An 11541-nucleotide genomic window follows, 5' to 3' on the forward strand; every position below is an offset into this window, starting at 1 on the left:
GATGAGGCCACAGGTGAGCTAGACATTCCCCAGGATGGGAGGGAGGCACACTGTGCAGCACGCTTTAGTTCTTGATGCCAGAGAAGGAGATGGGTTCCCTGAAGCCTGCGATTTTACGTTGGGCCTTTCTCCAAGGGCGTCTGTTGGGGAGACGACACACTGCACCTTGTTCCTCTTGGCTTGCGACCAGGTCCTCAAGTTCTGTCATCGAATCAAGGCAAATGGAACACATTTTCTCCTCTTTCCACATTTACAACAACATCCTGGACCTGACACAGCATTACCTGGATGAAAATTCACATTGTTCATTCTTGAGTGGTTCTACCTTAGGGGGGCCCAGGCACCTACCTGAACATTCTACATCACTGCTAGGGGACCCCTGAGTCTAGAGCTGGAACAGAGATGGGTTCTGTTAATATTCTGAGCTCCAAAAATCATAGAACATCATTTCACTGCATGTGCAGACCAGTACACATTAGTGACACTTTCTTTCTTTCTTTTTTAGTTTCAGGTATACAAAGCAACATAACAGATATTTATACCCCTCACAAAGTGATAACCACCACCTCCCCAAGCTTTCAAAACCATGGAATTGAACACAACATATTTGGTTCTGTTTTTTTCTCTTGTTTCTTTTGTCTTGTTTCTTCCTTTGCCTTATTTTTGTTGGCTTTGTTTATTTTGTTTGTGTCACCTTGTTAGGCAGAAAATTCAAGGAATATGAAGATTCCCTTTAGTTTAATTTGGATAATAAACATTAAATGAGTGACTACTATTTGCTAGCCTCATGCTGCTTCTATGGATTGAGAGATGAATAAAACATCCATTCAACACTTATTATGTAATAAATGTTAGACAAAGTACATAACTAGGGAGAAACAGGAGCAAGGGTAAGAGGTTCCCAACTCAGACTGAGGGTGTAGCAAAGGAACCTAGAGAAGTGACGTCAAGGTTACAGTTGACTGAGTTTCTGCATTTGTATTTTTAATGTACCACCTCTTATAGACAATTCATGAAAATCCCAAATTCAGAGTTAAACAGAGCTGGGTTCAAATCACAGCTCTGCCTATTACTATCTGGATGAGTCAGGGTAAGCTAACTGCAGTAACAAGTAGCCCCTGCATCTCTAAGGCTGAATGCAGCAAATGCTCTTTCTTGCTTATAACACAGTCCAGTGTGAATCCGTAGGGTTCTGCTCCACATGGACACTCATGCTTCTTATATGGCTCCTCCGACTAGGGACTCATCTTCCTTGGCAGTCAGTTGTGGAGGGGAAAGAGAAAGACTGGCGGAAGAGATGCATTTGCTTTTAAGCTCCCTCAGGCCAGAAGTGACCCACATCACTTCTGCTCACTTTCCATGAGAGAGAACAAGCCATGTGTCCTGCGGAGATGCAAGGAGATTGGGAAGTGCCCTCTAGCTGTGGGGCCAGGAAGAGGATGTGGGTGAGGATTAGCAACCTCTGCACCGCTAGCCGCGTCACATCATTCAAATCACTAAAGCTCTGTGAATCCTGGACACTGTGGCTGTGCCCAAAGCTTCCCTCTTCTGGGTAAAGCAAGGACTCATATCTCAGGCACCTGCACGCTTCCTTATTACCTGGAAGCATTTCGGTCATCAGCTGTCGCAGTCACATTCGTCAACTGGTCCACAAACATATTGCCAAGCCCGGTGCTGGTCTGGGAAGACAGCTGTTGTCCTTGTCCTGATAGAGATTGACACAAATCACATCTTCAGAAGAAACTCATATGGTGCATATTGTTCTTGGTATTCCAATTTTGAGAAATCCTTTAGAGTAAATTTTATGTACATGAAGAGAGCATCAAGTATTTACCCCTTTCTTTAAGCAGACTAATCCATGATTACCTCCAACCTTTGGCTCTCGTGTGTTTTCTTGGAGGACTGAAATATTACTCTTTTTTCATGCCTAGAGATAACAAAAGACCAGGTCATGAGGACTGACCTTGCCCTGCTGTTTTCTTTCAGAGTGTGAGGTTGTCTAATACAAAATACTCCAGATATGTTTCCTGGTACAACATGCCTTGAAAATTATATGCTTTCAACTCAAAGCATAATTGGATACAAGAAACTACTGTTCATGCTGTTTTATAACATGTTTCTCATAGCCTGTGGCCTTTCGTCCCATCCCTCCCCCATCCTTGGCTGCACAACTGTTTCAGAAAAGCGATTAAACCTCAAAAGAATTTGAGTGTAATCTCTGAGCGGCTATGGATTTGTCAGGAAAACCCTGTCTCCACAGCAGGCTGGATACTGTTACCCTGCACCACATTCGTCACTGAATCCCAACTGGCAGTGTTTTTACAGACAGTCGGGATAAAAAAGGGAAAGATAAAATTTATGGATGTCCCAGAGTCTTCGCTGTAATCTGACAATGTTAATCTTTGGTGTTAATGGTGTGGAAGCTACAGACTGTCCCTTTGGAAACTGAAAACGAAGACATTTAAAAGAAATCAAAGAGTGAATATCAAACAAGCAATACCTCTTCCATCATCTATTCTGTTGTCTATGTAATCCTCCATACTTTAGTCTGAGAGATCACTTGAGATCCTGGGGGCCTTTCAGGAGATTATCTGTATCAGTTAAGGCTTTGAAGTAGGGGCTGCTAGCATCTCATTACTGACAGAGATCAAAAACCGAAGCTGGAGTGCAGTCCCCGACCTGCAGGGTCTCATTCACACATCACAGAAGCACTAAATTACCAAAGTCCAGGACACTCTTTAGGTGCTACCTGCTTGGCCACAAATAGCCCTTCCTGCCTCCTGCCGCCTTTCTCTCCCTAGTCCTTGCCTTTCTTTCAGCTTGCCCTAATTCCTCTGCTTTTCCTAAATTGAGGAAGTCTGAAAGGTTGTGATGGCAGTTCTCTTCTAAGTTAAGAACATATTTTCAACACTTTTGAAAAAGAAAAAAGAAAGGCCTCTATGGGATTAAACAGTTTATGCGGAAAATGTACTTTTGATGGGGAAAAAAAAAATTCTTTAGCAACAGGTCCCTCTGTGGTTTATTGGTGCCATGGTGGGTTTAGCATAGAGTGAAATTGTTTTACTTATGGTCTAAACCTGGCATTGAATGGACCCAACGAGTACGTAAGATTTACCGCATGGTGTTTGTGAATCTAGACTGTGATTTAGCACAATCTCCTACACCAAATGCTGGGTCGTGGTGAGAAGTTAGCTGGAAAGGTAGGAAAAAATAGGCGGGAACTCTCAGCATCTGTTCAGATTGCTGCTTGGATTTTTCAGAAAACGTCCTGCCTCTCAGGTCAGGGTACCTGGAAAGATGCTGCAGGCCATCGTGAGAAGTCTTTTATCTCCCCTTGGGTTTTCTCTTCTTGTCCTCTCTGCCTGTGACTGCTCTTCATTTGCAAAATATCAAAATCATTGCGCTTGTACTTGGGTCAAATTAAAAAACATGCCAACCCTGAACGAATCCATTCACCTCAAATCCCATACCTCCACTGTGGGATAAATCCTGCCCCTCGACTGTTGGATGCTGCTGGAGAAAGTCACATTAGTATATTTTCACGGTCTCCAACATCAGTTAGGTCTCTAATCCTTCTGTGTTCCTTCAGTCAGCTCTCTGCAATTCTCCACTATTAAAAATTTACCTCTCTCTGTAAGGTCCTGTCTACCACTCTCCCAACACTCTCAGCTAATTAACTTGTTTTCTTCTCATGGTGAAAACAAAAGCCATTGGCAGGAATTTCCCCAAATTCTAACTCACTCCATCTCTTCCACCTGTAAATTTCCTCACACTCTGCCCGTCCTTGTTCCCTTTCTCTAGTCCAAATATTACAGATGCGTTTCCTTCTGACTATGGCCAAGCCCTCTCTACCTGCTCAAGACTTCATCCCTATCCCACTCCTCAGGAGCGTCAACCCATCTTTACTCCTCCTCCTGTATTTTCATCATCTCCCGTTCAAATGGCCCCTTCCAACTTGACTCATCCATGTTCAGATATCTCCCACCTAAAAAGCAAACAAACAAACTCATCCTTTGACTCCATGTTTCCCTTTAGCCACTGCCTTTTAACTTTGACTTTCTTCTCAATCAAGATGCTTAAAGAACTGTCTGAGTTGAGTGTCTTCATTTTCTCATCCATTTGCTCCTTATTCTATCACAGTTTTGTTTCTGCTATTACCATTCCATCGAAACTCTTCTCCCCAAGGATAGTGACGACTGTCTTACCATCAAATTCAATGACCACTTCAGTTTTTGCCTGACTTGTCTTCTCATTAGCATTCAACATACTCAAGAGTCCTTTCTTGGCTTTCTTGGATGCCAAGCTTTCTTCATTTTTCTTTTCTCTCTCTGGGTGTCCACCAGAGAAGAGCCTACCACATACTGTGCACTTAATAAATATTTGAACAAAGAAATTCATTTACTCTTGATTCTTGTTCCCCATTCTTTCCTATTTCCTTTTTCATTCTCCCCTGCACCAGACGTCCGTTGGATCCCTGATCTCTGGTAGGAGATGTGAGAGGTTCTTGATCCTCAACCTGCCCTGCATGATGTAAACCCCATGATCTGAATACCTACAGGAAGTCTACACAAGAGAAATAGAGTCCTGGCCCAGGGGCTAATCTACAATCATGGAACTTCCTAGAAGGAAAGGGAGCCATTGAAAGCAAGTGCCTGAACTGGCTCATAATCTTTCAGAAGTGAGAAGGCATTTTGTCAACGTTATGAACTCCTCAAAACTAGGGGGAATACATATTCTTTTTTTCTTTGAAAGTCTTCAAAATACTTATTTCTGAACGCTTTTGATGGCTAAAACCCCCTCAACATAGGACTCTATCTAGCAATTATAAAATAAAACTTCAAGTCTAGTTTTATGAAAAGTAGACATTTTCTTTCTATTAACAGAACCTAGATGTCTGTGGCAAAATGGAGACAGGCAGTACATTTTGTACAACTCTACCTCTGTTCTGTATCTTTATTCTGGCATTTTGGTAGCACTATAATTGCCCACGGTCGATTTACAAATAAATAAACTGAAAACACATTCGAATTGTTAAGGACCTACTTTGTGCCAAGAACCATGCTGGGTGCTTTCCAAATATTAATCTAATCTTCATACCAGTAAGGTGGACGTTATTATACCCATGGCACAAATGACAAAACTGAGGTTAGGAAGGCACTTGACCCACTGCCATGTAGGTAGCAAGTTGGGGATTCGGGATTTCAGCGAGCGCTGTTGGCCCCACAGTCATTCCATAGCCCATAAAGCCTCCAAATACTATTCTCATTGAGGTCAGCACTGCCCATCATGTTGATGAACCCACCTGGTACAGTATCCACGTCCAGTCATATTTAATCAGAGGTGCTGATGGCTTTAAACTAAACTAGCACGTGTCACTGCCTGCATTTACCAGTTCCTTTCTGCGGAGGGTGCTAGAGAGCAACTGAAAGAGTAAATGGAGGAAGAATCGGAGAAGAGGGTCACATTGTAGATCCTCATCAGTCATTCAACAAACCCATTGACTGAGCAAGGCATTTTACTAGGTACTTGGGAGAATCAGAGATGGCTAAAATCCTATTCCTACCCTCCGGGAGCTTACAGTTTAGCAGAGGGGATAGGCAAGAGTCCAGAATCACAAGATTATGAGGAAGGATGTGATGTATGCCAAACAGAAGTGCAAAAGATTCCGCAGATGAGGAGGGCGAGAGCAATTAGGGAGCTGGGGGTCAGAGTTAAACTGTCAAGAAAAGACACTGCCAGGAGCGCAGGACACTTGCTGAGCTTGGTAGGAAAGCGAACCCACGTAGGAGCAAAACCATAGAAGGAAAAAGTGGGGCAGGGAGGAAAAGAAGTGGGGCAGGAAGAAAAGAACGTTGAGTATGAAGTGAAATTACATTTTGCATTTCTAACGTGTTTCTTCTCTCTCTGTCTCCCTCTGTGCCTGGAGAGAGAATTGTGAAGGAAAGTGGGAGAGAGAGAACACAGACCCGAAGATCAGATTCTGAATAAATCTTTGGTCACAGAAGTCTTCTGGCCTGACTGAGAGATGCCACAGCCCCTCCAGGCTTTAACTGCCACGGGGACAGGGCTCTCAGGAATGTGTCACCAGCAGGAAATGGAGCCTGATTTAAGTAGTTCTAAAGCGAGATTTCAGTTGAGATTGCCCTGAGGGTGCCTGGAGAAACAGGAGCAAAAGGAGATAATAAGCAAAATGGCTTGGCATTTTTTTCCTCTCCCTTCTCCTATCACTGAGCTTAACAGATGGGCCTTTCTGTCCCAGTGTATACACTTTCCTAAGGCCTAGCAGGGGAGGATGGGCTTATTACACTGTGATTGGACCTGAAATGTATGCAGTTTCTATTGTGAGATTGTCCGGACAATGAGGCGGGGGACAAAGAGGATGATAACACGCATTTGCTGAAGCATGAAGAGGGCCCAACATATCTGTACCGATTGCACCCCTGGCAGATTCAGGCCACTTTCTCATGTCAGTGAGTCACTTCTGCTTATTGAACCGTAAACCCCAGACAAAGTGCGAGCCCCCGTGTCTCTAGGCAGCCCTGTTTTGGTTATCTGCAGGGATGTTTGGGGGATAGGGCTCCAGATGTGTGTGTGTGTGGGGGGGAGTGGAGGAGGGGGGATGACAGTAGTAGGCATGAACACATTTGCCACGTTTGGACTTGATGTGCAGGTTCTAGGATTAGTGGGAAAATATTTAAGTGGGAGAAGAGTGGTGTTCCCTCATAAGCTACATACGAAACTGAATAGTGTCTTACTGAGGGAGGGCTCATTTTGATACAGGAGAGTTAGCATGTCCCTAGGTAGACAGGGAGGTCCCTGGGAGAATAAAGAAAAGACAGCCATATCCTAAAACTTCAGGTTTTGAAATTACTCCTTTGCTCCAGGACATAATATAACAAGGCCTTGAGGTTAATCATAAAATTCCTTTTGGCTTGACAAATGGAGCAGATCTGATAGATAAAGAGTGGGTTCCTTTGCTAATTCCTTTAAGATGGGCAAGCAGAACAAACCTGGTAGACGAATTTCATTAGAAGGCGCTAGTTCCCTTCTTCAAACAAGTTCCCTTCTTCAAACAGCTCCCCTTCCCCAAACAGGCAAAGGGAAGGTATAAAAGTAAGAGCTTTTGCCTCAGTCATGGGGCACCCCCATTCGGGACCCCCTCCTGCTCAGGAGCTGCAGCCTCTTCTCCTGTCTCTAATAAACTATCCTCTTTTTAAAACTTTTTGCCTCTCCCTGGTCCGTGTTTCCATTCTTCGGCTTCATGAGACACGATCCCGGCCCACACTCAGAAAGTGCCGGCAGATCCAACATCACCTACAGCAATTTTTGCCTTTGCTACATAGGGTTTTGAAGGGAAAGATAGAGGGACAACTGAAGGCTGATGTTTTTGTTGGCTCAAAACTGAGCCCAGCAGATAATGGATCCGTTCTAACATTGTCCTTTTGTTTTCTGGTTCTTTGCCCAAAGAGAGCTGCGTGGTTTGGTGCTGTCATCTGTTTGTGTTTCAGACACTGGTCACTCTGGGAGGCTCACACTGCCAAACTTGGTTATTTATGCCCAATGCTCCTCTCTCGGGGAAGGACGACTTTTGTCAAACTGTGAGCTGCCTTATAAACAAGGCGGGTCTCTGCATACAAAATCAGATCCTCAAAGCCTCTGCTCAGATTGTGGTCACACTAATGTGGAGGGCATTTGGACCAAAGTCCAGTCTCATGTGGAGTTTCTGGCGCTATCCGGGTCCTTCCAGCTTCCCAGAGCTGCTTCCAGGCTTAGTCTGGTCACACCACCCAGACTGAGGGCTGGTGCCACTCCCCACTGCACCCAGGTCCTCTGGGTCTCCCTGTAGAGCCCAAATCAATGCTTTCTCAGAGGGGTAAGGGGGTCCAGGACTTCATATGTGAGGGAGGCAAACACAGGTTGTTGGATGGAAGAAGGGAAGGTGAATATATATACTTCACCCTCAGAGGTCATGGCCATGGTGAGAGGGTCCAACTTGTTCCAAGAAAGTAAGATGCCCTGGGTGAGGCTCCGTTAGCTACAAGTATAACCCTTAGTATTTCAGGGTTCTCAAAGGCTAAAAAATATCTATATGCAGAAAGTACAGATTGTACCATGGCATAAAAAATCTTATACTTCAAAATGTGTGTGTATAGATGTGTGAATCAACGAAACTAATATTGGGTTAATTTCTGAACTGTATACAATATTCAGTCAACAAAGAGTTATTGAATGTCTAGTAAGTTCCAGGCATTGTTCTCTGCTATGAGGATACAACAGTGAACAAAACAAAATTTTTTTCACTCGTAGAGGCAAGAGAGGGGAATAAACAAATAATCAATTATTGTATTTTGTATAGCATACAGTGAAAGTTCTGTGGAGAAAACTGAAACAGAGGGAGGTGTAGAGAGTTCTACGGGCAGGAGAGGGCTTACAATTTTAAACAGAATGGTGTCTCAGAGAGAAGGTGGCATTTGACAAAAACCTAACAGAGTAGAGGGCTCCAGCCATGCAACTATCTGGGGAAAGAGCTTTCCAGATGTTCATTCATAATAAGATGCATTTAAAAATGCCCTACAAAATTACAGACTTTTTTTTATCAGTGACCTTCAATGTAAAGACACGATCTATTTATTTGAGGCCACAGTGTTTTGTGGGAACACTGAGACAGAGAGGCCAGCCTCACTTTGGGCAGAGTGAGTCCTTCTCCAAGCAAAACAGATGCTTTCTCAAGGAGGAATCTAGAAGCTTCTGAATGGTGAGGGGCACAAAAGAGCAATTGTACATCCTCAAGCAAAACCACAAATACATCAAACAACCAAATTAAATGATGGAGATAGAGAAGGGGCCCAGATTGAGTGATCAGATTGAGATCCTGTTCTTTCCACCTTTCATCCAATTTTCAGTAACATTCAATTCAATTCAGATATGAGGATTATTAAATATGTGCACAACTGGCTTCTGGTGTCACAGCCAAGGGCACATGTTGTTCTCTAAGACATTTAAATGCAAAAAATAAAAGAACACGTGAGTAGCCCAGGTCTTGTCTCTAAGGAGAGGCCAACAGAATTAACTCCAGGGAGTGACCTCTATAGTTAGTCAAAATTAACAGACCTCATCCTCGGCTACAAAAACATGTGGTGCTTGGTCTCTCTGACTTCCGTTATCACATGAGAGGAGAGTACAATGACTCCTTCCTGCTGCCAAGGTCCTGTAGCACAACATCAGGGAAATGACACTCTCAGCACCAGTACTTTCCTCAGATGCCTTTAGGATTCACTTCTCTGCCTTCACCCTGACGACCATCAACCGTATAGATGCTGGCACTCCAACCCCCACTCACCCACCCAATGTTAGTGATACACACAGAGTGGCCGGATGTAAAAACTAATGTGATCAGAATTCATGGCAGCTGCAAACTCACAAAAGAGACCTTTTCTAGTAGAGACAGTGGCGCTATCTATCCCTAAAGTTGCAGAGATTATTAGGGAGATTTTATGTGAGGAATTGTGAAGGATGAAAGTGGAAGGAGATTTGTGAGAAGAACCAATCCAAAGGGCCTCAAATTCCAGTCCTCACCCCATTCCAGCAGAGTCACTTTGGTAATTTATTAACTCTTTTTTTTTTTTTTTTTTTTTGCCTCAGTTTCTTCATCTATAAAACAGACTGTGAAAATAGGGCCTACCTCATCATATTGTTATGAGAATTAAATAAGTTAATATTTGTGAAGCACTTACAATAGTTCCTGGAATATAGCAAGCACTGAATAATAGTAACTCTTTTGATTATTCCCAAAGAACAAGAAAGATCTGCACCTCTACTCTTTGGCTTTCTATGTATTTTCTGAATTTTTTTGGAACCTGATTTCAAAATCTGCTAAAGAGGGACTAGCAGATGAAAAAGGAAAGCCATAAAGTCTCTCCACGGAAGACAGAACCTGAGGGAAAGTCTGATTGAGCCATGTTTCAGGTCTCCTCCTCCTCTTCCTCCTTCTAATTCTAATTCTAATTCTTCCGTTTCAAGGCAGGGGGGCAATGGGCATTGTAAAGAGTACCAAATATTAACAGCATTAACAGTATTGTTTTGTACAGTCAATTTTACTTTAGATTTACCATGCTCATTGTTTTTCATTTCTTCCTGCATCTCCAGCTTCCTATTTGGAATTATTTTCTTTCTAATCCTCACTTCTCTATTTCTATCTGTTTGATTCTCTGTTCTTCATTTTGTGTATTTTCTTCTGGTTTAATCTTTCATTTCACTAATACTTTCTTCACCTATATCTACAACTGCTCTTATACGCATTCATTAATCTCATAATTTTGGTTTTATATTTTTCAGTTCTAGAATTTCCCTTTTCTTTCTTTTCAAATCTTCTTTGTCATTTTTCCTACTTTCCAATTCTCTTGCAAACTATTCAATCTTTTTATTTTATTTTTTGTCTCCCTTGAACATAGTAAGTATAGTTATTTTAAAGAATGTGTCTGGTAATTCCACCATCTGGAGTCTTTCTGTGTTCATGTCAGCTTTCCATTGTTTTCTGTGGTTTTCATTTATGTTGTCTTGTCTCTTTTTTTGTGCCTGAATATCTCTCATTTTTGTACTGAACATTGTATTTGAAAAACTGTAGAAATTATGAGACCTTTTCTTCCAGAGAATTTTTCTTCTTCTTCTAGGCAACTGGGTATGCTGGTACTGTTGGATTATGTTAATCCACTTTCAGGGACTAGGATTTTTTTGTACCACCCAGATTATTTAAAACTGAGTTGCAATTCATTTGAGGACCGATTTATCTTTCTCCTGGTCTTCATCCCTTCTGGGTCTCAATCAAAGATTGAAGAGTTTACCAGAACCTCCCACAGTGGTGAGCCTTGGACACATATTTTTGTCCCCCCAGCCCCATGAGGCTTTTGCCTTATTTTTGATATTGCTTAATTAAGTTTTATCCTGATTAGCTTATTGATACCTTCAGGGAGATTTTTAAAATTGTTTTTCAGATTTTCTGATTGTCTTCAGCAAGCAGTCTGTTCAAATTGTCCTAAGGCTACTATTATTGTCACTCCATCCACTGAAACGTTTTTCTGGGTTTCTGTAAATGGTATGAAAGATCTATATACAAGTCCTGTCTTTACTGCTAATAAGCAATATGAATTTTGGTGAGCAACCTCAGCTTTCTGGATTCCATTCCTCTTCTATATCAGGAAATTTAATTAGGTTGTCTTCAGTGTACCTTAAATATCCAAAATTTTATGATTTCTTGGCTCAGGACTTTCCAAAGAGAAAAGTGTAATACACTGAGAACAGAGTCCTTCAAACTTTTGGAAGTTTAAGTGGAGATTCAAGCTAGTGACTGATTTCAGTGTTCATAGAGCTGAAGATGGAAGACACCTGAAGCCCATCTATGCCGTCATGGCGCATAGTGAGGTAGGAGCCACACTAGCTTTTTAGAAGAGAGAATTTAGTATTAAAAAATGTTGGCCAGGTATTGGGGAATTGTAAAGGCAAAAAAAGGAACTCTAGGGTACCAACTGTTTTGTTGCAGCTACC

The sequence above is a fragment of the Rhinolophus sinicus genome, chromosome 1, assembly GCF_057876585.1.
Source record: "Rhinolophus sinicus isolate RSI-liver-muscle chromosome 1, RSI-T2T, whole genome shotgun sequence".
Lineage (NCBI taxonomy): Eukaryota > Metazoa > Chordata > Mammalia > Chiroptera > Rhinolophidae > Rhinolophus > Rhinolophus sinicus.